The 27,903-nt window shown below is 47.0% G+C and overlaps 1 protein-coding gene across 2 annotated transcripts in view; it reads right to left on the minus strand.

Annotated features, from left to right (window-relative positions):
- The window catches only part of LOC119843404 (limbic system associated membrane protein), a 1,338,056-nt gene that overhangs the window by 1,163,957 nt on the left and 146,196 nt on the right, over positions 1 to 27,903 (minus strand). The window lies entirely within an intron of this gene.

The raw sequence follows: 27,903 nt of genomic DNA on the forward strand, positions 1-27,903 counted from the left end.
TGTCAGAGCTTCCATCCCCAGCTTCTCTCTTCATCTCTCCCTCTCCTCCTCTATCAAAAGGCATAAAAGCCAGAGCCAAGAAGAACCGAGAGGCTATTATAGCCCACAATAGCTTTGAAGGCACAGACGATGATGTGGGAGAAAATGGGAGCTGGTAGAGGAAGGGGGGATTGTATGGAATTAGAAGGTTGGGAACCTCTACTAATGTCAGAAGCAAGCAAACAGCTCAGGTTGCCCAAGAGGGATGGGAAAGGGGACTGGGAAAGAGGGAACTGACCATTGGGATTTGGTAGCACTTGGGTCGCGGATCACAGGGAGCCTGGAATCAACATGCACTCCTTTGGTTGCTCCACAGGCCTGGTCAGGAGCTCAGAAGGGCAGGGGAAGGGGAAGGAGGGCTTTTTGAATGATACACATAGGTACTGGGGAAATGGCAGTTTTTCTTGTGTCACTTCATATGTTTCCATCCACTGAGACAAAAAATCATGTGATCTCGCTCCCGGAACCTGGAACAGTCCCATACCCCTAGCAGGGGTTTTAAAAACATCTGACCTTTCACACATGGTAGAACTCGAGCACAATGCTTCCTGAATGAGAAACTGTGTACGCACATACATACACACGACAAAGCACAAAATCCACTTCTGGCAAAAAAGGGTGGTGTGCCTAGTGACGTGAGTGGGAGTTAGGTTTGCTAACACAGAGGCTGCATGTGGCCCAGTGAGAAGACAACAAGTAAATGCTGTAATACCCAGCCCTTCTGGAACAGGCCTTGATAACATACGTGTAATGCCCACAAGCATCAGATAGGCTGTGTTCTCTCCAACACCCAGAGACGCGTGCTTATCACTTTGTTTGTGGCTTCTCTCTGAGCTATTTTGCAGGGTTGAAGGCTATCACGGGACTTTAATTAGAAAACCATTTTAACGAGCTGACGCTCACAACAGCTGCCACCGGCTACAGGAAATTAACCCTGGTGTCAAATGAGCTACAGCACTGAGACCCAGGAGTGTGTGGCACCAGGGGGTGGCTGCCCACTGCAGCACAGAGGGCCGACATGTGCGTCACATCGGCACCTGCGCCTAAAAAGGGGGCTCTCTTTAAGCCACGTTGTGTTCCCTGGCTCAGGTTCCCAGCCCCCTCAATGCCCAACTACAAAGACTGCTTTCCCCTTCAAAATGAACACACACTGCTCAGTTTTGTACCAATCACGTGTCTCAGCTAGTCCAAGAAGAAATCCAGTGTGGAGGGTGACGCAGGGACAACTGCATCATTGAAAGGACAATGTCCTCAAGAAAGGACAATGCCTCTGCACTATCCCCTGCTCTCTCTCACACACACAGGCTAAGACACTGAAGTGGGAAGCCATGCAAGGATGCTGATTATTGTTACTGACATGTATTACAGTAGTGCCTAGAGACTCCAGCTGAGCTCCAGGCCTCCTTGTGCTAGGTCCGGTACAAACACACAGTAAGTGATAGTACTAGACACGTAGATGGGGAAGGGAGGGCCAACTGGAGGTGAGTTGGGTGAGCCATTTACAAGGATCAGTTTATGCAATGAATGTGGTACCATTTTCTGTTTGTCTTTGGTTTCACACAGCTCCACCATCTTATTACCATATTCTCCTGTCTCCTTCCATTGACTCCTTATTTTGGCTCCCCCTAGTGTTCTCACATGGGTGTACTGCACCGACTCAGGGCCATTAGCATTAGATACCACAGTGTCTACTGTAACAAGAAGAAAAGGAGTACTTGTGGCATCTTAGAAGGTGCCACAAGTACTCCTTTTCTTTTTTGCGAATACAGACTAACACGGTTGCTACTTTGAAACCTACTGTAACAAGGACACCCGGCTGAGTGAGTTTTAAGCAGTCTACGTTGGTTGAGCCATGTTGGTTGTGTAACTGTTTCTTTCAGCAAAGATTTTTCGTAGTGTGCTCCCCAGTCACCCAGAGCACACAACAGATGCCAGAGCATTAGTGGACGCTGGCTGCCTAGCTCAGGGCTGACCTGCCAGTAACAGTTTCCCCCTGCTTTTGTCTGCCATTGATCTTTCCCTTTGCGCCTGGCATATACCATTTGCAGATCCCAGGTACCAAGAAAATCCGGCAATGAATTCAGCACCTTTCCAGGCAAAAAATTCGAAGCAGGACTAGAACCTACATATCTTCAAGACCACTAGCTTTGCTGCTAAGAAAGCTGTTCTGCTAATGCGATCCAGGCAAGAGGCTATCCAAATAGAAGTAGATTAAGTTCACCTTTCATTGCTATGGGTAGAAACGTTTCCTCTGAATACTTTCTTCAGCAAAGACATCAGAGGCAACACCAGTTTTAAACAACCTTTGAACTAACCGCATCCCCATCCTCTTTTCAGTGCACTTAGGATCTACCTTTAGTTAAAGGGACACCATCAGATAACTCATTGGGGTAAATTCCATTTATGCCATTACACAGTTTAAAGCTGGAGTAACGTCATTTACTTGATATCTTTTAAAAAGCATGGATTAGAAACTTACTTTTTAACACAGAAGCTGAAATCTCCTCCTCCTATGAAATCCTCCTATTCTGTGTTGGCAACAACACCTTCGCTTATTTCACCTGAAAGAATGTTAACCATCTACTGTACTTTACACCATTTATGCTCTTTGTTTACTCTGGACATGAATCCACTGCAGAGGTGTATTTCTCTGCTCCCTACACCAGTGAAACTTCACTGATTTCAATGGTGTTACTCCTTATTTACACTAGTGTGCAATCAGAAAAATCAATCCTACACTTTTGTTTCTAGTAAGTTTCACTTCCAGAGGCTGTGATGCAGAGCTGCAAATACAGCGTAGAAGTTTTACATCTATTCATTTGTTTGAAATCATTTCCATTAGAATTTTTTTTTAAAATAATATCATGAAAAGCGTGTTTGTCTTGCTTTTTGATGGTATGTACACTTTTCTATTTTGCAGTGTTGCCATCTCTCCTGATTTTAACATGAGTCTCACAAAAGTTGATGTTTCCCTTAAAGCCCCAGCTCCTGGAGTCAAGTGACTGCATGAGCATTTCAGCCTTCATTTAAAAAAAAGGAAGTAAGTTGCTAACCCCATGGATGCAGAAAAAAAGCTTGAAAAAATAGACTGAATGCATGCTAAAGGCTATGAAATCAGAAAGAAAAGAAAAGAAAAGAAAAGAAAAGAAAAGAAAAGAAAAGAAAAGAAAAGAAAAGAAAAGAAAAGAAAATGTGTTTTTAGAAATCTCATTATTTTTACACAAATCTCATGATCGAGTATGGGGGGGGCACAACTCCTGATTTTTGGACATTTGACATTGGCCATACCGATTTTACAAAACCAAAATTTTGCAGCGAACTTGACCTGGAATATAGATTCCTTTAAAGATAACTTTGCCAGGGAACCAAATTTGTTTTATTTTGCCCCTTTGGTGGTTGCTTTAGACAGATTTTCACCTTACAAGAAAGGATTCAGCAGGTAGTATCACTTCCTCATTCCTATCCCCCCTTGTGTTTGAGAGTAAAGCAACAAAAATCCTCTGTTGCCGGGATCACTTGGTGCAGACATGGGGATTATAGTACAAGGAACAGGTGCCTCAAACCCTTAGGAATATGGAAAAATAAAGAGCTACCGTTACATATAAGTGGTGCAGAAAAACATCTTCATATTTCTCCTCTCAAAACAAGAAACTCTGCACCCCACACCCCCCATCCCACCCCACTAAACCTAAGGCTAATGGAAAATAACTTACATTTTCTTCCAAGAGTTGTTAATTAAAACAACATTAAACATGCTATGTTCAGTATTTTGTCAGGCACCGGGACAGGCTACTAAAATTATCACTAAGGGGCCTATTAGATGTCATAATGTTCTCCCAGAGTAGCTAATTATGGCAATTTTTAAAGGTTCTCACTCCACCACCTTGCAAAAATCTTTTTGCTTTTATTACTTACTCGCATAAAATAATCAAATGTTAACAACCTACCATGGAAAAGGCTGTGCCTGCGACACAAAGGACCCCACATCATAATCGCAGGGGGAGGAAGGGACTTTGCAGAAGAACCTGGTGGAATCCGACAGCAATGAAGTGTTCCTTTTCCTCTTTGTCAGAGCCCTAAAGGCCTAGTGTTCCCTCTGTCTCTCAATGGGAAGCTTGTGCAGAGAACATAGAAAACATTATCTCTGTAATGGGCCAGGACCAAAAAAGAGCCCCAGCAACCCGGATCCAAACACCCCAGACCTTGGGGAAGTTCATAAATCTTTGGGGAAGGGGCAGTCTTTGTTCTGTGTTTGTACAGAGCCTAGCATAATGGGTCCTGGTCCATGACTACGCTCTACAGTAAATAATACTACTAAATTTCCAGGTCTGAACTTCTGTCTCTAATAAGAGCGGATACTGTAATGCATACATACAAAGGGGATGCTTCACTGAGGCTGCTGCACACAGACAGGCTGTGGTTCTTCCTGGCTCTCTAGCTCCCAGATGAAGGATATGTCTATATTGCAATCATGGGGTGCGACTGCATCTCGTGTAGACATTCCTGACGTAGCTTTAATCTAGCCAGCTCAAGTATTGGAGCAGTGGCTTGACAAGTACCTGGAAAGGCTTGTACAGCTTCACTGGTCCAGGACCCAAGCTAGCTAGATTAAAACTAGCTTGGGTGTGCTGTAATTACATCCCTTGAGTGCAATGTATGCATACCCTAACACTGTCTGTGCTGCCTACTTTTACAGCACAGGGTCTCCTTAACTCCTGGCCTAGACTAAGCAGTCATGGAAAGCACTGCTCACTGCACAACAGGGCCCTACACTGGCTCAGTTCAGCAGGAGCTTTTGAGGAATTCTGACCAGCAGATTTAATGACTGCTTTGTTTTCCTGATGCATTAAGGGGACAAGTTTCCCTGAAGTATCCCCATTTGTGTGGGAGGGTGTACTTTCTCAGTGTCTGTGCCATCCACAAAGCAGCAACCTTGGCCTTCCCCTCAATGCTGTAGAAATTAGGTCAGTGGCTTTTGTTTTCCCCTTTTCCACTCCTGCAAAGCACATTAGAGCTTAAATCCTCAAGACAAAACATTATTATTATTATTGGGTTTTTTTACTGTGGAAGAAAATATTAATGTTACAAATAGGTGCCATTAGCATAAACAGAGCTGCATATTAATCTGCATGCTGGTGTCTCTGCTGTCAGAAGGCAGAAAGGCCCTAGAGGCCCTGCTTTCGCTGGGGAAAATAATGATGGCATTAGCTCTAATGCTAATGATAAGAAGGCTGCTGTAAATGATATGCCAATTTCTTTTGTAATCCTGTTTGGGCAAGGATTACTTCCCTGCTCTCCATAGTGTCCACAAAGAACTACCATATCAGTAAATAGCAGCATTGCCAATACTCCTGGTTTTGTCACTTTTCTTGCAAGAGTTGGAGGTTTTCTTAAAGACCCAACTCCTGGAGACATGTGATTATGTGAGACTCTCAGTTTTCATTTAGACATGAAGTTTTTAGCCCCAGAGAAAAGCTTGAAATCATGACCCAAATGCATCCTAGACGCTGAGAAACCAGAAATTAAGAGATCCCCCAAATGTATTGTTTTTTTAAAATCTCATGATTTGTGAGGGACCTGATTCCTGATTTTTTTTAATTCTTGGGCATGGTGATACTGAAATATTCAAACACAGCAGAAGCCCTGGTGGGGAAGGAGAACTCTTGGAGCTGGTAATGAACATAGCAATGGCCAACTAAAGATGGGTCCTGGGTGCAAAGAATAGAGCTGGACCCTAACTTCACTGAGGCTCATGTGTGTGTAGATCCATCATTTGGTTCTGCTCATGAAAGAACTACACACTTAATCCAAACTGTTATAAAACTTGGGGGAGGGTTGTAACTGGGATTGTGGGTTCCGCTCAGCCACAAAGTTCAAACCTAGATTATACTACCCATGGGTTTGTAAAAGTGACAGGACTTGGCTGTAGTGAATACAAAGAAGAGAAACTACTTGGTACAGAAAAGGAGTACTTGTGGCACCTTAGAGACTAACAAATTTATTAGAGCATAAGCTTTCGTGAGCTACAGCTCACTTCATCGGATGCATTTGGTGGAAAATGCATCCGATGAAGTGAGCTGTAGCTCACGAAAGCTTATGCTCTAATAAATTTGTTAGTCTCTAAGGTGCCACAAGTACTCCTTTTCTTTTTGTAAGAATGATTGTAATACTCCAGCGGGGGGCAGCAGCACCCACACACACGGCCCACAAACAACACACATACCAGCCAATTCATCACAATACTTGTGTAATGTGAGAGCTTCCAGTCACGCAACACTATTTCTAAAAAAAGAAATATTGTGAGGTAAAGGAATGTGAGGGTGAAATCCTGACCCCCATTGAAGTTAATGGCAAAATTCCAATTGACTTCAAAGGAGCCAGGACTTCAAACTGAAAATGCACGGTGGTGGATGGAGATATTTTGGCAAACACAGGCTCAAGCCACACACTATGGGAACATGATAGCAAATATCAGAGAGATAAATCACCATGCAAAATATTAATAAGCTTGCCTTTGTTTTTTAGGGTCTCCACCTGTCCAGGCTTTCCCACTTTTTTTGAGGTTGCTGTCTGGGGAAATCTGTAAGAGTTCTCAGTACACACCAAGAGCTGTCCAGTTTTATGGACTCACAATTATCCCAGATATTCCTTTGTTTGTACCTCAGAGGTAGCAACCCTAGTCCTCCCACTCCCAAGTAAGTTGTCAGTGTGGCTGCATATAGATACCACAGTCACCTTCTAGAAACTGCGTGCAATTGGCATAGGGTACAGAACTCAGGACTGCCTGTACCAAAAACAGCGTAAGATATCACCTCAGCTAAGAGAGAGCCTTGGTGAGGCTAGGGCTTTGTAAATCAGCCACTAGAGGGTGACACACACACTTACTAGAGCAAGGCTGGCATTCCATTAACAGAGGGCAGTTATGAATGTATGTATAACACAAGGTACCTAACATGGGCAACAGATTACTGACCAGGTGTCAAGTGATGCAGATTAGCCACTTTGAACCCCAGATCAGAGGTAGTCAGTCTCCTTTGAAACCTGATCAACAAACCATGCTGGCAAAAACTCACAAACTGGATGGCCCTGAAGGTCTGAATTCAGACACTCTGTGCTGTGACTTTTGAGCCACATAGGAATCCGTCTCCATCTCCATCCATCTAGACCCAGCCAATCAGTGCCTCTTGCAGAGAAAAACAGAGCTTTCACTTACCTAGAAAAGAAAAACAGAAGAGAGATAGGGAAGATGAGGTTAGTGAATTTCCCTGAAACATACAGATGCTGCCATTCCCCAATTCCCAGAAGATTCCTGCATCCAAGCACATTGTAAGGAGATTCCTGGCATGCTTGGGAACAGGAGTGATCTAAGACTGCTCTATTAGCACATGGCCATTATCTAACCTGAAGTAATTGGTTTGTGGTGCCATTTAATGTTATACAGATTATTCATTAAGAAAAGCAAGTATGAGCAGGTGTTTTCATCAACATCTTGTTCTGTACAAAAAAAAAAAAGATACCATGACAACATTAACCACATGGAAGGACACAAATTATTCTGGCAATGAACAGCAGGGTTCAGGAGGTCTCGCATTCCAGAGACAGACGCTTAAGTGAGAAAAGGAAAGAAGCCCCCCTTAAAGGGAGGGATGGCTCAGGGGTATGAATCTTTCACCTCTTCGTTGCTGTCCTAAATCAGCCAAAGCGACAGGGACTGAAATTTATCGTTTAATGGCTCAGGGGCCTATCTGAAAAGAAGTGGTGGGTCTTTGATCAGTTCCCCATAGATTAGATTAGTGTCCCTGTTATAATACCCTTGTTGGCAGTCTGTGCAGAAGGGCTAAGGATTGCATGGGCCATGAAAATGGAACTCTCCTCTGACCCAGTGAGCTGGCCCCCTGGTGTACCCTTGAGGAGAAGCTAGCCCTGAAGCTGCCTGTGCTGTGAATTATTCTGTGGATCAACAGACACTGTGGTCTGCAGGGCTGTCACTCAAGCATTAAGGGTAGGGTCTTCACAGCACTGGCCTAACTCTGCTCCCGTTGTAGTCAATACAGAAGGTTTACCATTGATTCCAGCGGGAGCAGAGTCAGGTGAAAGCTGAGAGGTTTTGAAAATCCCGCCATAAATTTGTTTGTCCGCATAAAGGAAGCAAAGAAGCCAAATAAATGTCCTAGAAATGAATAAATATCAAAACATAAAAGGATAATTGTTATTTTATATCATTATTGTTATTTATTACTGTATTGTGGAAACACCGAGAGGTGCTGACAGAAACTGGGGCTTAATGGTGCTAGGTACTGTACATATGCAGAGTCATAAGACAATAGCTTCCTCAAAGAGTTTACAATCAAAATAGACAAAGGGGGAGGGGCAGGAAGAGGACTATTTGATATGAGGAAGCATGATCTAAGCAGATCAGATCTGAACTATAACTTGGCCTTTCAATGCTTCTGATATGGGGGCTAGCTTAATGATTAGAAACAGTGGTCTGCGGGGGACATTGCAATCACAAGAGGACTACCTTGACTCTCAGGCACTGGTTTGTTAGGTGAAGGCCTTACCTGTCCTGGAGTAAATTCCCGTAAGCAAAATAAATTCCTGTTTATTCCCAGGAACTAAAACAGTTTGAAGGGATCACTCCTCTAGCTGAGGCTAGGGAGCAATTGTCACCGGGAATTAACTAAACATGGTTAAGGTCTGGCATTGGAATTGGAGATGGTTTCCTCTACTCTACCTTTGAACAAGTGTTGGATTTTGAACTCCTTAGTGTTTGTATATATATTGCATTTACTCCTGCTCCGGTCCACGAGCACTAGATACCACAGAGAGCAGCACTGAAGTATCCCATTTAGGTCTTGCCTACACCCCAAAGTTGTACTCTTATAACAATACTGATATAGCTAAAGCAGTACAACCCCTTGTGTGGACTCAGTTATATCAGTACAAAAGTGCTTATACCAGTATAGCTATTCCCATAAGGTATCTTTATAAAAGTGTAATTATGTCGCACTAGGAGTTGTACTGGCATAACTCTATCAGTAAGAAATCACACCCCTAACCAGTGGTGAGCTGGAGCCGGTTCGCACCGGTTCACTAGAACTCGTGAGGGACAACCAGTTCTAAAAGGGCTTCTAAATTTAACCGGCCAAAAGTGGCACCTTAGGCACTGACTCCATGGGTGCTCCAGTCCTGGAGCACCCAAGGGGAAAATTTGATGGGTGCAGAGCACCCACCGGCAGCTCCCCTCTCTGCCCCACCCCTGGCCCCAGCTCACCTCCGCTTCGCCTCTTCCCCTGAACATGCCGCCCCCCCCGCTTCTCCGCCCCCCCAGGCTTCCTGCGAATCCGCTGTTTGCGCGGGAAGCTGGGGCAGGCTGAGAAGCAGGCGGTGGCTTCCCGCTCAGGCCCAGGGAGGCAGAGCGGAGGTGAGCTGGGGCGGGCGGTGGGGGCGTGACGGGAGCCGCCCACGCTGCAGCAGGTAACCCGGGGGGTGCGCAGGGGAACCGCTCCCCGCCCCAGCTCACCTCCGCCACCCTCGGCCTGAGCGGGAAGCCGCCGTCTGCTTCTCAGCCCTCCCCAGCTTCCCGCCGAACAGCTGATTCGCGGGAAGCTGGGGGGGGCGGAGAAGCAGAGCGGGACGGTGTGTTCAGGGGAGGAGGCGGAGCGGAGGTGAGGTGAGCTGGGGCCGGGGAGCTGCCGATGGTTGCCCCGGAGCACCCAGGGAGTCAGCGTCTAAGGCGCCATTTTTGATGTGATAAGTGGGGGAGCGGCCGCTCCCCCTGCTCCACCCCTAGCTATGCTCCCCCGCCCCTAGGAGCCAGAGGGACCTGCCGGATGCTTCCTGGGAGCTGCCCTAGGTAAGCACCACCGGGAATCCCCACCTCGCCCCCTGGCAGGTATCTCTGGCTCTTAGGGGTGGGATGGGGTGGGCACCCACTATGATGGCCCACGAGACAGGGAACAGGGAAGGGGGGTGGATGGGGCAGAGGTTGGGAGGGGCATCAAGGAATGTGGGGGGGTTGGATGGGGCAGGAGTCCTGGGGGGCGGGGGTGGGCAACGACCCTTCGTGGGGTGAGGAGGTAACCCGTTGTTAAAATTTTGGCAGCTCATCACTGCCCCTAACCAACATAGGTATAATAGTACAAAACCAGTGTATAGAACAGGCCTCAGTGTCAGAATTCTCACATTCAGGCCAGCCACAAATAGCTGCCTCTGAATTTAAGTCAAGTTCACCAAGCGTATCAAGAGACAGCCACGGGGACAATAAATCCCACAGGGCCCTCTGAACTGCATTGTTATGTACATCCCAGGAGTGGGGCGTGCTGTAACAGACTTTGTAACCAAGTGCCAGTTCTGCTTGCTGCTCATACTATAATAATTAACAAAAACGTGCTTCCATTGCACTTTGATACTTTGGGTCTCAGAGGTCTTTGCAAAGCCGGGGGAAGGATCACTATTCTGATTTTTTTTCAGAGGGGGGAGCTGAAGCACGGAGAGAAGGTAAGTGACTTGCACAAAGACATCCAGGGAATCAATCACACAGCCAGAAGCAGAACCCAGGAGTCCCGGCTTCCCTGTCTCATGCATTAACCACTGGATAATGCTGCTACAGGAAAAGCTTCTTACCAATATGCCTAGAAGCACCCCTTACTCCAGTGCAGTGCTGCACCAGCTAGAGGCCTCCCTAGCACTCTGACTGTCCCTCCCGCTGTCTCCTTGAAATGGCTCCCAGCAAAAGGCGGATTCCTTAATTGTGTTATTAGCTGAATTATTAATTGATATGAAAACAGCATTTTACTGGGCATAAAAAGTCATTTGGAAATGAGATAAAACGTTCTCGGCGATGCCTGCCTCGGAGCAGAACCGGAGCGAGGGCTCTGACAGCTTGATTATTATGCACATTAGTGCAATCTGGTGAGCTCCCAACACAGAGAGCGCGGAGTCCCCAAGTACCGTATCCATCAGGCTGCCTCTCTCTCTCTCCCCCACTCTCCTCATCGCCCACTTTGCATTTATGTGGTAGACCTCAGGGGTACATTTTTCTTTCTGATCAATCCCAGCTGTCATCACTATAGAGTTGCTAATAGCGATGGGGAGAAATATGATTTTCCCCTCAACCCCACACTGGGAGGGACTGTCTCTGTACCTCCCGCCAGAACTCCCTCTGCCCCACACTGGAAGACTGTGTCTGTTCCTTTCCACATTGGACTAAGCCCATTCTAGTCTACACCATCAGAGGAATTTATTTCTGCTCATCCTTCCCTCAGAGACCCCCTTTGCCTTATACGGAGGGAAAGGCTCCACCTTCTTTCATCTCCCAGGTGCCTCACAAGGCAGCATCCTTCTCTGCCGCATCCCCTGGAAATGCGTCCTCCTCTCACCCCCAGGTACTCTTGGCCTCCTCTCTCTCTCTCTTCATTCCCCACAGGAATGTCAAACCCTCACTCTCCCCAGAAAAACAGCAGAAGCAGAGCAGCCTGTGAGATGAAACTAATTAATTCTGGACTTCCAGAGACTAGGAAAGGAAAACAACCCCAGACCTAGCCCATCCCCGATCCCCTTACCAATCAACGAATCAATGAGAACCTATTCCTGCTGACCCACAGCTCTAACATACAATCACTTGCAAACGCTGGCGATCAATCCCGTCTCTTACATGCAAACCTTGTAATTTAGTAATAACTACTCAGCCACCATTGACCTGCTAATTAATCCATGGATTTTTTTGTTGTGCCTTTAATCGTTGGCCCTGCCATGTGAGACTGCTCGCTCTGTGCTGAGCCTAACCAACTAAATGCTACTTCAGTTCTGTAGTAATAAAACACTGAAATATATTGACTCCCTGCCAGCAATCTCGCTCTTTCTCTGCCTCTCCGCATGTTGGCTGAGTGCTGGCATGTGAAGGGAATATAGAGAGGGGAAGGCATTGGCCGTGAGATATGAAGTTTAGGACACAGGTGAGGGAAAGCAAGGATTAGTCACCAGTGACAAGACACAATAAAAAGCCCTGCTCCCTGCCACATCGCCTCTGGCAGCCTCAACGCCCTTTCCTCCCACCCCAATGGGATACTCTGCTTAGATGAAAATCTCCAGCTGCACTTTGGATCCTGCTTCCTTCTCTGTCCTGCCTCACCATCAAGAGACATTCCTCCTCTTTACTTCCATGGCCGCTTACACCATTTCTATGCTTGCAGTGAAAAACCAGGGGGTATATTGAGAGTCACCGTAATTCAGTAGACAGGGCACCGGGGTGAGACTCAGGAGACATGGGGTTTGTTCCTAGCGCTGTCATGAGCTCATTGTGCAACCATGGACACGTCATTCATGCCAGAGTTTTCAGATGTGGCTCCTGATTTTGGGTACATTTTCATCAGGGTTGAGTAACCACAAATCCTATTGACTTCAGTGGGCACTGTGGGTGTGCAGCACTTGTGGAAATCAGGTAACAGGCTGGACACCCAAAATCATTGGTCATTTAAACACTGACCTTCACCTATGTGTGTCTCAGTCCCCCCTCTGCACAATGTAAATAATAATACCTAGTTCTTACATGATGATGCTTGCCCACCTTCACAAAGTGCTCTGAGATCTACAGATGGAAAGTGATATAGATGTGTACTAAGTATTATTATGATCCTTCTTTTCTCTTTCTAAAACTTTTGTACCTCCTCTGTGACAAGTGCTAAAGTTACCCAGCCAGTCGTCTAAATAAAAAGCTTGGTAAGATTTTATTCCAGTTGGTAAGTATCAGCCAACATCAATTTTACCCTCCTCCAAAAACAGACGGGGAAAATAACTCCATCAGTTAGGGAAATGTGAAATGACTCAGATGTTTGGAAAAATGTACAATACTCTTTTTGCAAAACGCCTCCGAGAATAAATATCGGGGGTGGGATTTTCAAAAGCGCAGTGCTGTACACAAACACACAGCATCCAGTTTGCAGGGCAGGGGGCCTATACAGTGGAAGCACAGCACGATAGGAGAGGTGATGTAATACAGAGAAAGAAGTCCATGGGTAACCGCTTGGTGCTGGCAGCAGGCATAGGATGCTGTTCCAGCCGGTCAGTGGAATTCTACATTGAAATGCGTGACGTTTCATACAATGAAAATCAAACCGGGAGTCTGTCCATGAGATCTGATATTTAGCCTCCCATGTGGAAGTAGAATTAAATATTAAAGCTTTTGTTATTGGCTATTATTGTTATTGTTGTTGCAGTAGCACCTACAGGCCTCACTCAGGCAGGGCCTCATTGTGCTAGATGCTGTACGCATACACAGTCAATGACAGTCCTCACTTTCCAAGAACTCACAGCCTAAAAGGCAAGACATAGTGATGAAACAAACAGGAGGATTAGGAGAAGAGGGGGAGAATGGGGGAAACAGAAACAACAGGGAGTTTTAACACAGCCTAATTGTGCAACCAGTTCATGGCCATTCACCAGCAGCCATCAGAACTGGTCCATGGCCTAGCGTAGGGATGTGGTCGTCCAAAACAGCAGTACCTTCCTACGGCTCTCTGCATTACAGAGCTTCATTGGAGTTTATATAGTTGTGCACACCACTTTAAAGAGCATAGTTGTGGATATGTACAAGAGTGTGGCATGACAGGGGTTCAAGAGTCAGTGCAATGCAGGTGTTTATCCAGCAACAAATGTACTAAAATAGCAGGGTAATTCACTGACCCCGGAGCAACAGGCTAATGACATTGCACCGGGTAATTCACTAGCCCTGCAGCAACAATTGACTGGCTCTACACAGATAATGTAGTGGCACTGCAATAGCAATTCAATGGCTAGCTAATGATGCTGCCTGACTAATGTGATTGACACTGCTATACATTCATAGTTTGGGACAGTGCTAGTACAAAGGCACCTACTATAGTGTGAGCTGTTAGAAAAGCCGTGATACTTTGGCACGCTCTTCCCTGTTCCTCGCACCACTGTTAGCATGCTGTAAATTTAACATGTTTGCATGTACATATTCTTTCCCAAGCCCATTGCGTTCCCCTGGCCTTTTCTGATTGTCTCCATAAATAGTAATGTCAGAGTGGCTGAGGTAGGAAGAGTAGTTTGAACAAGGTTTCCCAGCAGCAATGGATCATGCTGGGAACCCTGGGGCAGGCTTTGAAGCAACATTTCTGAAAATTTCCTTGGGGATTCTCTGGAATCCCATTGTCCTGTGCTGGCTCCATACTCCGCTTTTTCACACCCATTAACTTTCCTGCAGTGCAAGTCACACAGGGCATTTTACGACCTCTTCTGCTCCCAAAGAACAGGGGGTGTCTGAATCGCAGAACCTCCCACTGCTTGTTGCTTCAAGGAGACATATAGGCAGAGGGGATTTCTGTGCACTTCCTGGAGGTTAGTTATGCTCAGATCCTCAAGGTATTTCAGCTCCTAACTTCTAATGGAAATTCTATTAAGAATCTTGTTCCTTAGAGACTGCAGGAGAGGTAGAAGTGACTTACAGAGAGTGTGTTGGGGTCAGATGGGCTGGAGCTATAAAAGATCACACATAGCATGTCACACAAAAAGACAGATCTTACCAGATATGGTTTCGGCTCCTGAATGGTTGCGCAGCACAATTGTTTCAGCTGCTTGAGCATGGATCCCAAAATCATTTGAGGGGTGCAGGTAAGAGGAAAGGTCATCTTTCTTTAAATCAGGTCTATTCTGTCCAGGTTCTGATATTGCACCCATCAACAGGGGATCTGAACACTTTATAAAAAATGTTTCCATTACAAATCTCTCTGCCAAGATCAATAGACAGAGCAAACAGTCCCTCCTCTGTACTTCAAATTAGAGGAGGCCTCACTCCATTCGCGCAATGAAGAACCAACAAGCATGTTACAGCACGTCAGCCGAGAGACTGAAGTGTGAGCAGAGAGCCACTAGACTCCATGTGCTTTAGCAGAGAATGACTTCCTACCTGGGAGTACATTGCTTTATTATGTTCCTCCAACAACATAGCCTAATCCATGTTGGTAACTGGAGGTCCAAGCAATCTATGAGTTCAAACCAACTCCACACGCGTGTTTTAAACCCATGCTACGTAACAGTTTGGCTGTTGATCGAGTCAACAGCCCATTTCACAAATGCTTAATGTTGCCAGTCATTCTGACCCTGTACTTGGAGCAGGAATAGGGGGCGCATGCGGGCAAAGGTGTCTTTAAGTCATTTTTGTACTCCCCATATAGTGTGGCAATTTATACTCTCCTCTCCATAGCTTTCTATGAGCCCTGCATTGATCTACTACAATGCACTCCATCTACAACCCATCCCTGCCCTCAATTTGCTCCTCCGCCCCCGTTCCCTGCCGCTGACAAGTATACCAATGGCTGGGTGCAGGACTGGCATAGAGCCCTTACTCCAGCCTTCTGCAAATTAAGGAGTCCAGCTCAGCAGGGGACATATCAGAGGGCCATTTCCAACCACTTTAAGGCCCCTCTACCCTACTGAAGCAGCCTAAAGGGGCCTTAGTGCAATTAAACCTTGTGTGGTGACAAGCATGGATCTGCTAAGGCTCTATGAAGTACAACAGCTACCTCTAATTTACACTAAATGTCCCTCGGAGAAAGCTGGACAGGTAAGAACTGGAGGATGAGAGTGGGGGTGCAGAAGTTCTAGTTCAGATTCGGCAGTTAGCCACAGCGCTCAATATAACTTAAAAATTCCTACTCCTGGCAGCGAGATCTGTGTGACAGACTCCCAAGGGAAGGGCGGGAAGGCTCTGTTGCTTGGGACATATAAAACTAAGACTATAGCATAAGGAACAATCCTGTACCTGCCCACAGGGGATGGATTACATGGGAGCTGCGAGGATTTTTCCATCTCTAATGTCTATGATTCTGTCTGTTTTCTAGGTGATCTGTCGAGGTATTTACCAGGCCTCCAAGAGCAACCTGGTATCGATGCACCTCACAGACATTAATGGCTTTATAGTCATGATCCTTCAGTTCTGTAAGGAAGTGCTGTTATCCCCATATTTAAAAAGGGGCATTGAGGCACAGAGAGATTCAGTGACTTGCCCTTGGTCATGCAGTGACCCTGTAGCAGAGATGGGTATTAAATGCAAATTTCCTGAGTCTCAGTCTGGTGGATTAGAGGGCCATTCCCATCTCAGTTGCCCTGCCCTATCCCCATACAGCATGACACCATAACGTTGTATCATACTGTAATATCAAGGCAGACTGATAGCGGCATGGCGCAGCACAACACAAACATCTGACCCTTTGCTTGTCAAATGGAACTCACAACATTCAGCAGACTTGCACAGGAGTAGTTTGAATGGGGCTGGATTCGCCTCGCTCTAATGAAAGATCACCTGCTGTCTTTATGCCTTGTGTTGCTAAGATGCCCATCCCAGTAGTATCTGGGCATCAAGCCTGGTGTGAGGAAGTGGGATAGGAACACCTGCCTCCAGAAGCAGCAGCAAAGTGAGTGCAGTGTGTTAGGATGTATGGCCAGCCTCTCAGAACTGAGACTGCAACTCAAAGTGTCTTCCACAGGTCAGTGACGGGCTGCAGGAAGTGGTGTGGCATTTCTCAAACTCCCGTGACAGAAGGTGGGGACAGTCCTGTTCACAGAAAACAGCCTGACCAAATGACTGATCGCATCCAGGCTACTGTAGGATGCTGATGAAACAGCCCAGGCTCTTGCCTGTCATTTTCAAAGCCCCCCAGCTGCTGGCTCAGAGCCTTGCCTTGTCGTTTTCCTTAAGTTTCTGTAGAGGAGAAAGAGTGAAGATCTCTGAGACATTGTTTAGTGTCACAGCCGGTTCAGCGACAGACAATTTTTCACCCCGTTAAATCCCTCTGCAGAGTATTATCTGCCGGTTTTCTCTTTTTTTTTTATGGTTTTCTTATGATTATCTCCTGCTGCTTCTGTCTTCAGCAGCCAAATAAATAAATAGCTGAATGGCTATCAGGTGCTTTAGCTGCAGTAAGAATGCCCTGCTGACAGCTCTGGTGGCTAACCCCAACGTAGTCCACAGAACACCTACCTACTGAGATGCGTTCTGTTTCAGTCAGTATTATAGTGTGCAGGCAATGTGGTGTAGTAGTTAAAAGAGGGAACTGAGGGTTTGTGGACTTGGAAGGGGTTGCAAGTGCTTTGGAGGATAGGATTAAAATTCAAAATGATCTGGACAAACTGGATAAATGGTCTGAAGTAGATAGGATGAAATTTAATAAGGACAAATGCAAAGTACTCCACTTAGGAAGGAACAACCAGTTGCACACATACAAAACGGGGAAATGACTGCCTAGGAAGGAGTACTGTGGAAAGAGATCTGGGGGTCATAGTAGATCACAAGCTAAATGTGTGTCAACAGTGTAATGCTGCTGCAAAAAAAGTGAACATCATTCTGGGATGTATTAGCAGGAGTGTAGTAAGCAAGACCCAAGAAGTAAATCTTCCACTCTATTCCATGCTGATTAGGCCTCAACTGGAATATTGTGTCCAGTTCTGAGTGCCACCATTTCAGGGACAATGTGGATAAATTGGAGAAAGTCCAGAGAAGAGCAACAGAAAGGATTAAAGGTCTGAAAAACATGACCAATGAGGGAAGATTGAAAAAATTGGGTTTGTTTAGTCTGGGGACAAGAAGTCTGAGAGGGGACATGATAACAGTTTTAAGGTACATAAAAGGTTGTTACGAGCAGGAGGAAGAAGAACTGTTCTTTTTAACCTCCGAGGATAGAACAAGAAGCAATGGTCTTAAATTGCAGCAAGGAAGGTTTAGGTTGGACATTAGGAAAAGCTTCTTAACTGTCAGAGTAGCTAAGCACTGTAATAAATTGCCCAGGGAGGTTGTGGAATCTCCATCACTGGAGATTTTTAAGAGCAGGTTAGACAAACACCTGTTACAGATGGTCTAGACAATACTTTAATCCTGCCATGAGTGCAGGGGACTGGCCGAGATGACCTCTCAATGTCCCTTCCAGCCCTACACTGCTATGATTCACCCTCCTCACCTGTAAAAGTGAGGCTAATGATAGTAGTCTTTTCAACAGGAGGATCATGAATGAATTTAGCCTCACAACTATTATTTGGAGCAGGTCAGTGTCATTGTCCCAGTGTACAAATGGGGAATGAGGTACAGAGAGTTGAAGGGACTTGCCCAGGGTCACAGAGCAAGCCTGTGGCAGAGCCAAGAATAGACTCCAGGAGTCCTTACCTTCAGTCCGGTGCCTTCACCACAAAACCATCTTTCCTCCATAAAACAAATGCATGTCTCTGTGTCTTGTTTTTGTTCATCCTTCTCTTTCCCTTTTCTCTTCATTAACACCATCTTTTGTCTTTCCCTTCTAAATTATCACAATTTATTATTTATACAGTTGCAGCATAGGAGCATGTGAGGCTTTATGGGCAAATAGAAAAACAAGAGCCCTGCCCTGGGGGATTTCTAATTGGCTCTTTCACTCTCTCCATCTTTTGTAGTCCATATTGCCCCCACAGACTCAATTTTCTATACTGCTGAGGGATTCCTAGACCTTTCCAGGACCATCCTTCCTTCATCTCTCAGGACTCTTTATGATCCTTTGTGGGCATTGATTCTGTATTCATCCTGAGCTTTTTGCCACTCAGTTCTCTGTTTTTCTCTTCAGTATATCATTTTAATTCTTTCACTGTTTTCCCCCCACTCTCTTCCCTCTGTTATATCTCCTCCTCTCTAGTTCAAAAAAGGACTAGGTAAGTTCATGGAAGATGATCAATGACTATTAGCCAGGATGGGCAGGCATGGTGTCCTTAGCCTCTGCTCACCAGATGTTGGGAATGGGCAACAGGGGATGGATCACTTGATGATTATCTATTCTGTTCATTCCCTCAGGGTACCTGGCATTGGCCACCGTCGGAAGACACGATACTGGGCTGGATAGACTTTTGATCTGACCCAATATGGCTGTTCTTATATTTTGCTTGCTCCTCTGCTCTTTTTTTTCTCTCTTCCTTATTGCCCTTTACATTCTTTAAAAAAATGTCTCCACTTCTCCTTCCCTTTCTTAGCCTCATCTCTTTGCCTCGTCCCAGTTTCTTTTCTTCTGACAATATTCTCTATTTTTTCCTCATCCTCCCCCTGCTACTCCAGTCCCGGGCTCCCCAAACACCGCTCGACCAATGCTCCTCACTCCTGACATGCAGCCCCCCGCTATTCCAGTCCTTGGCTCCCCACAGAGCTTTGCTTATGCTCCTCAATCCCGCCCTGCCGCACCCCATTATTCCAGTCTTGGACTTCTCCCAACTACAGTCTGATAACCATGCTGGCCTGTGCACTGCTTTTTGTGATGAAGACAACTCATGGCAAACTAGTCTGAAACTTACCAAACTGAGCCTAATTTTTATCCTCAACATTTGAAACTGAGTCCCTAAGCAGAGAAAACCTGAACTAGCATTTCCTTCAGCTTCAATGGATCTGGGTTTACTAGTTTTGGTTACTGTGATGCTGCCTTAGCCCAGCAATTGTTATTTCCTCAACATGACACCACGGAACCTGATTTTTTATATAAATTTAACATTTATTCTCACCCCCCCCACCCTGCATACAGGTCAATGAGGCAGAGGAGGAGACAGGGTGACTTCATCCATCCATAGTACTGTGAAAATGAAAGTTGTTGTCGTTTCTCAGACTCACTATCCTCCTACCACCGTTTCTTCCTTTCCTCCCCCCTTTCCAGAGCATCTGCTCTCAGGCGAAAGAATGCAAGAGAGGGAGATTGCAGTCAGTTGCTGGACGAAGCACCAGGAAAGATAGGCCTGACTTTGCGATCCAGAGAAGGAGCTTGTTCAGATCTGGGATTTTGATTTTGCCACTTTAGCGACACGGGCAAGCGCTGAAAATGTTCCATGGGGGGGGCGGGGGAGTTCAGGCACAGTATTCACAGAAAAAGGGGTCAGCCCTGAAATTTGGGTCCAGCTTGGAACTTTTCCCGCATTCAGGCGGGGGAGGTTCAGACCTAGAGTTTGGTTCTGGCCTATCTCCAAGTGAAAGGTGTCCGAGTAAATCCAGCATATAAAAACCCCAGATCGTATCAGTGATGAGATCTTGACTGAAACCTTCCCAGGGAAATCTTCTGTTATGCTCAGGCACTCCAGAGTGAGGCCATAGGGCCAGGACATCAGGGGAATGAGGCGGTTCCTTGACCCCAGACTGATGACCTCATTTCAAGGGCAGAGGGGGGCATTGAATTGATTTTCAGTCACTGCGCTCCACCCACACACACAGTTGTTAGGGTGTTGGCTTTTCTCTGAAGGCTCCTTGAGAGCTGAACCCCTGAGGGCGAGTAGACGGGACCTTTATTTCTAGTTCCCCTTCTCCACTTGGTATGCTCCCCTGAGCATTCTTGGCCCTGGGAATGAAGGGGTGGTGGAGGATGGCTCACTCCCTTTTCCTTGCTGTATTTCGACTGAAGTCAATGAGGATTAAACTGGATTCCCTGTGGCAACCTCACAAAGCTCTAGCAACTCAACCACCCTGATTTTTCCAGCTCTTGTTCTGCTGTTGCCTTCTGTCAGATCACTCTGATGTTTACAAGTGTGCATTGCATCTACTCACTCCTACTCTGATCAGTCATCCTCAGGGAAAACAGACCCAATCTACAGTTACAGCTGAGCTGCATTTCATGTCACCTCTGCATTCCCTAGATCCTTGGCCCAGCTGGAGGTCAGTTCAGTGTCAATGCAATTTACAGCAGCCTCAGGGCTGCTCTAAATTGCTCCCAGCTGCCGCTGTGATTAGCAGCTAGGACTCCTTGGAGTATGGAGGTACCACAGCCCTGTGCCTATGGGGCCGCAAGGGATAAGGGTGTGTGGTGTAGGGTCATTACATCACCTGGGGATTCCAGTGTCGCCAACCCCAAAAGTCAAACAATTTATGAGTCACACCACCAGGAATCACAAGATTGGTCCCAAAAATCACATGCGATTTTTAAATATAGTGTTTTTGGTCTGTCTTTGACTGTCTGACAGACCCACCCACCACACTGCATGGGTGGCTGTACAGTGTTGCCAGCTCTCCCAGCTGTACAGGGTGAGATTATTCTGATGTTCCAGGGATGGGGAGGAGCAGGCTGACCCAGTGTTCAAAGGAGAGGAGGGGACAGAAGAGATGCCCTAAACTGCTGGTCTCTTTCTGCTCCCCCCTCCCCTCCTGTGGGAATAGTGCCACTGCTTCCTCTCGTCCTTCCCCCCTATATCCCACCTCCCTGGCCCCTGGAGGAAGGAGGGGGAGGAAGAGCGCCGCTGGCCTCCTGCAGAAGCCCTGATTGGCTGTTTGTCCCCGGGGGTGGTGAAATGGGATAGCAGACCATCAGAGGGGGTTTCCCCAGGCAGAGGCCAATTCTGAAAGCTCAGTACCCATGGAGAGCTTGCAGAATTGGATCCCCCAGTGATCTGGCGACTGTCACCGGTATTATCCTCTGCTGAGTCCTTGCTGGGCAAGACTTCCTCCGAGTTAGGTTAAACCCCGGGCGCCAGAGGAAAAACGAAAAAGGAGAGAAGCAGGAACAGAAAGCCATGGCCAGCCCAAAAGGGATTGGGAGGGTGTCAGAGATCCACAGCTGGCCCCAATCGGGACAGTTTGTGTTAGCAAAGTAAGGCCAGCTTTACAATTTGCAGGGCTCCAAGCAAAACTGGGGCTACCTGAGGGCTGGATGATGGCAAGAGCCTCTCCCCCTAGTGGGTTGAGCTGCCAGAGTGAGGTACTGATGGGGTGGTGATGGTAGCCTACTGGATTTCCTACCCCTCTGGTCCTGTTGCAGGAGGGGCACTAAGGGATGGTCTGAGCCTTGTGGAGCTTGTATGGGTTTGCTGGCTCCAAGGAGCTGTTTCTTTGCTGCCACTGAATGCTAGCCCTGGGCATGCCCAGCAGGATGGCAGCAGAAATCAGAGAATCAGGCCAGCCCAAGAGGGCGACCAAGCATCAGCCAGCCAGCTGGGCAGCACAGAGCCAGGGAAAGCAGGAGGGTAGCAGGCATTAGAGCACCAAGGCTATCGAAATATCATTGTTAGGGCCCTGCCCATTGGCACTCGGAGCCAATCCCAGAGGAAGTCAGCCCTGCAGAAAGCATCAGAATCTTCACAGCCAGCCCATTGGCAACTAGGTAGAGCCGAGCAATAGGACGTTCATTACAGGTGGCAGAGCCAGGGCCAGTAAAGCAGGAAGAGAGCATTGCAGGAAGCATCAACAGAGCCAACAGCCTGCCTACTGGAATGAGGCAGGGCAAGCTGGGCAGTAGCTCAGCAGCCAAAGGAAACATGCCCAAGCCTGTAAGTGTGCCAAGCAATAGGGATAAAAAAAGGACAGCATCTCAGGCAGCCTCAGGCACCTAGACTCCCAGCTATCATCAGGAGAACAGCCTCAGGGTCCAGCCAAGCACAAGGGGAGCTGGGAAAGTATCCTAGTATCCAGAGCTTACCAAGGAAGATAGTTACAGCGGACAGTTGGGACTGACCACCATGGCTATGTCTACACTGCCATTGGACACTTGTGGCTGGGCAGTGCCAGCTGACTCAAGCTTGCAGGGCTCGGGCTAAGGGGCTGTCTAATTGCAGTATAGACTTTCAGGCTTCGGCTGGGGCCTGAGCTCTGGGACCATCCCGTCTTGCAGGCTCCTAGAGCCCAATCTCCAGCCTGAGCCCGAACATCTATGCCATAATTAAACACAGAACAAAAAGGCAGTCCCTGCCCCAAGAGCTCAGTCTCAGCGTAAGCCAAGAGCTGGATACGGACAGACAGACCGGGGAGCATTATACATTATTATAAGGATAGATGAAGGGTCCCGGCAGTTTGGTGGCATAGAAAACCCATTCCCCTCTTGCCCGAATCCTCACTTTTAAATGGTTATTAGTGGGCTCCTGATTTCCCAGATCCATGCTTCCCAAGTGCTAAATGACTGACAGAGTAGGAAGCTTTACACATACACACACACACACACACACGGAGACACCCTTGTTTCTGAGACAGATTCTCCCCATTGCATGGCTTGTCCCTAATTTTCCCCAGGTAGATGTACAAGCAGAGGAATCCTACTGGACATCTTAGCTACATTATAAGCAGGAGAAGCAGCACTAAAAAATCTGCTGCAAAGTGTGGGTTCACCTCATTCACATCATACCTCGACTGTCTTCAGTGGGAGTTTCGCAGGAAGTCCCATGAGCAGGATCTGTCCCCGTGTGCAGGAATACGAAGTGTTCCAGGTGTGAATCTACAGGGAGCGGGGAAGCATGCTGTTCTCTTCCATTGTCCTGTCTAGTCTAATGTACTGCCTAACGCTGCACTTCAAGCAAGGAAAACCCTATTGCTGTGAAGGGCATTCTAGATACTATGGTGATTAGCAGATTAGATACACAGAGGACAGTCACGAAGCACAGTAACTTCACTTGTCCAGGTTCTAACCAGTTCTTACAGTGACTCCAATTATTTACTTGTCACATGGTGCATTTATACAGCTGCAGCATCGTTATCTGACTTTGTTGCATCACCGACTCATAAATGCTGTAAGTAACACGTTACAAAATGAGGGACAGTCATTGCTATGGAAGAAGATAGCTAGCAAGTGGTAACGGATGTAGATCCCATCAGGTCTAGGTCAATAGTTTGAATATGACTGAGGCCAAGTACATCTAAACTGATGGAGGAATTTGGGCCAATCTGGGCCCCATTCATCCGAAGGGAGAGCTAGTGATGTTGTTACTCTCCCGCAGGGTTTCTAGTGGAAGCAGCCTTCGTTCATGACCGGGGTCCCATAAGAGCTCTACTGGCAGTACTTACTTAGGGGATGAATCCACTCCCTAGCCAGTATCACTCGGTTTTGGGGTTCCACTAGGCTACCATGGGCTGGAGTGGAGGTTCCATCACAAGCTTTTCACTGCTAAGGGCCCCCACCTGTATAGTGGACCAGGTGGTGAATCTGGGCCTGAATGTCCTTACTCCCTATGGCTTATTCAGAGTCCTGTGAGCAATGACTCAAGGGCCTCGGTCCTGTTCCCAGTGCACAGAAAAGTCATCATCAGGGTTTGTTATACTTGGTCAGATGTCAGTCTCAGCAGAGAGGCCAAGGATTGCATGAGACATGGAGACAGAAGTAATCCAGACACAGCAGGATGGAAGTGCATTGACTGAGCAGGGTGAAGGGACAAGCTTATCCTTCTACTGTCCACACAGCCCCTGCTCTGTGGATACTCAGCAGATTTCACTCTGCCAGGCTGGAGTCGGATATATTGCAGCCCCACTGAAATGTTTTAAAATAAAAATGAAAAAAGCCTGTTCCAAGGCAATCCATGTGCCCTCACTTTTCCCTGAGATGCTGAGCCTCAGAGACCAGAAGAGAACTACTGGTCCGTACACAGATGGGCTCAGCCCATACACCTATAACATTTGGGAAAGGTCAGATCCAGACCAGAACCAGGCAGTCAGATCCATCCATAGTCACCCATAGTCTGTGCGAAAAACCCTCTTCTGTAGAGCAAATGCACATGGTGGCCAGAAAGATCACAAACTCTCTCAACCCAACCGTGCAGCTGAAGAAGGCAGGTGAGTAGCTCAGGGATGGTTTATGCCTGCAGCTGGATTTCATACAATCCTTCAATGACATGTGAGGTGGCACAATAACACAAACCACCAGGTGCTAAGTTGCTATGTCTCTATGGAACTAAATACCCTGGTTCTCCAAAGCAAATTTGAATAATGCGATGGGAGATAGTGTCCCATCTCCCAGCACTGGCGTTGTGTAGGGAGAGGCAGCAGTGGTCTTCTTCTCAAATTGGGGCCATCAACATGCTGGTGAAGGTGGAATCCCAAGGCTTTCCCCTGAAGGAGTAAAAAGCTGCTCAGAGCACCGTGCAGATTCATGGCAAGAAGCAATAAAGGTGAGTTTTATACGTTCCCATTATTGCTTGTACGTCTTTGCAATAATGTTTATTGACATGTTTGAACAGAGCACGAGCTGCAGTTCAGTTCAACTGCCTGTGAAAATGGGATATTTGTCAGGAAACAAACCTCACTGTTTTTAGTGGCTCCTCTCTCGGCGGGGATGCTTCTAAGGGAAGGGAGGGCTAGGAAATGGAAAGTCCCCGAGGGCGGCAGGTGTGTCGCAGCTACAGATCCCCAAGTTGCAGGAGTGGGAGGGGAACACTCAGAAGGACACTGAGTGACTTCTCATTGCTTTGCACTGAAGCTCATGCACAGAGTAGATGTGTGTGCACACACACTTACTTACAGGATTCCTAAGAGGCACAATAAAATTAATCCTGCATAGCTGGAAGGATGCAAGTTGGGAATGCCACCTCAGCACCTCCTCCACCAAGACACAGCATGAAAACTGCATTATGGCTTGCACTGAGACACTGAAATGTTTCCACCATCCCTCCCCTCTCACACACACCTCAACCTCACTCGATCAGAACTTGATCCTGCCAGGTGATAAGTATCCTCCACTCCCATTGACTTCAAAGGCCATACTCAGCACCTTGCAGGATTGGGCTCTAGTACACATTTCCTATTCAGATTGAGACAAGGGGGCAGGGGAGGAGAGGGGGAGAAATATGGGCTGCTATTCAGTACATAGGATCAAATGGCCTTCTCCTTGGGGTGTGGATATTATGGAACTGTATTTCATACATGCAAAAGTTCAAGGGTGATCGAATGTGGGATGTTGACTTTACTCATTAGCAAGACAGAGGCTATGTCTGGCTTTTGGATCTGGATTCCAGTTTGGGGGTTTGAACACATCTGGATCTGGGGTTGTGAGTCAAGTCCACCTCGGCTCAGATTCCCACTTGTCTTTTTCTGTGGAAGGAGGAACAAATTTCTACAGAAGACACTAAAATGCGTTTTTTTTTCACTGTGTGGGTTAATTTGATACATTAGCCTTCATAAAGTATATAGACTAAGGTTCCCACACAGCTCGACCAATTTCCTTCATTCCTCATCTGCAGCCCCTCCTACTATTTCAAGCAGGAGCCCTCTTCACACACATTTCACTTATCACCCAAACTGGGCTCAGCCCAACGTACCCCTCCTTCCTCTGCACTGTCAGTTTTAATCAGGATTCATAAACCATTGGAGAAATAAGTCTCTCTGCACTGGTGGCCACACCAGCCCGAGGAACAGGATTCTTGCTAACATCACACCACTGCTATGTTTTTGTGCGTGTTGATCAGAAATTACCTGGTTTACAGAAAGTAATTTAGTGATAAATGATTATCCCTTTGGAGGTAACTGATCTCACCAAAAGCTTCCTGGTATTAATCTACTTGTCAATTGGTTCAGAGCTCCCACACACAATGAGCAGCAGCAGTACAGCCATGCCATCAGAGTAGCCCATAAATTGTGGCAGTCAGCGGCTCCCTTCTCCAAGGGCGGACGATGTGCCAAACAATTTGCATCACATCTCATCAGCTCCATTCTTGAAACGACGGCTGGGGAAAGAGAGACCAACTTGGAGGGGCAGATGAGGGCTGGGGTTTTAACCCTAACTCTCACGTGGGCATTTCTCACAGCTCTAACTTGAGGGCATCACAGACTCAAATCACCAAAACTAGATTTCCCACAGGGGATGGTGGAATGACACTGAGAGGTCCCCGCCCAGCTACCCTGAATACCAGCAAGGAAAAGGTAAATGAGCAGCTAGGCACGTTGAAGAGATTCTGGGCTAGATTCCCTGCTGTACTGGGTCCACTTGTGCAGCACAAGGTGTTAGGGACCATCCGACAGCCTGCTGTGGCCCCCTGCTTCTCCGGCCCAGGCCCAGCTTAGAGCAGCCTGTGGAGCAGTTCTGAAGAGACTGTCCACCAGAGCAGATTACTTCAGGTATTAACATATTCTGGCCATGCTCCTTTCCACCCTGACACAATACCAAAACACCTCATCCTCAGGGGACTGCAGGCATAGGAGTCAGCTTTGCCATCTCGTCACCTGCTGTTGACATCCCGATGCTAGGTGAAACCAAGGTAGAGCAGACAAGGACAGATTCTGTTCCCTTGTGCCACCAGGTTAGAGCAATGGGGACAGAATGGGGCAGACAAAGTGGCCCACTGTGAAGTGTTGACATAGGATAAAACTGGAACCATTTATCCAACCCTGCCCACCAACAGAATGTTGGTGGTTCAGATGAAAAAGGGCCACATACCTCCTTAGCAAGATGCCTCTTTTCAGGTCAGGGAGTGGCACCCAGATACCATGGGGATGGGCACATTTGTGCTGCGACTGAACCAGAACTCCATATCTAAATACACCTGAAATGTTGTGGGGGACAATTCAAAACCTGAATCCATGTTTATATTTTTTCAGTAGGTTTGTTTCTGTAAAGGGCAGAACCAGAAGCTGGAACCCCTACCCCACAAGCTGCCTCACATGTCTAGAGGTGGTAGAAGTGTGTTCAATAATGCATGACCCAGATTTGAATTCTGTGGCTCTTGCCCATCTCAAAATCAAAGCAACCAGAACCCAAACCCTGGATCTGATCACCAAATCCTGTTCTGAACTTTGCATCTCTGCTATAGAGCACAAAGGCCAGATCCAAACATTTCCCAGATGTGGGTTTGGGATCCACATCCAAATCCAAACTTTCCCAAAGTTCAGAGTATACGGAGTCAATGTTTCCACTTAGGTTCAAGCTGTGAAGGCAGACACTGGGCCAGCCCAAACAAGGGGACTGGTTTGAGCTCCTCTCTAATTGTAAGACATGGAAGTGGTCTAAAGGTGCTTCCTAATATATTAGTAAGGGCTCCTGGAGGAGAATGCCCCTTTGTGGAGCAAGGGCCACCCTTCTTTCCTTTGTGGAGAGACAGAGCACCTTCATTTCCCCCCATAGGCCTATAATGCTCTTGTTGCACATGAGGCTCTAACAGCAGGTGCAGAGTGTA

This window comes from Dermochelys coriacea, chromosome 1, assembly GCF_009764565.3.
Source record: "Dermochelys coriacea isolate rDerCor1 chromosome 1, rDerCor1.pri.v4, whole genome shotgun sequence".
In the NCBI taxonomy this organism is placed as follows: Eukaryota; Metazoa; Chordata; order Testudines; family Dermochelyidae; genus Dermochelys; species Dermochelys coriacea.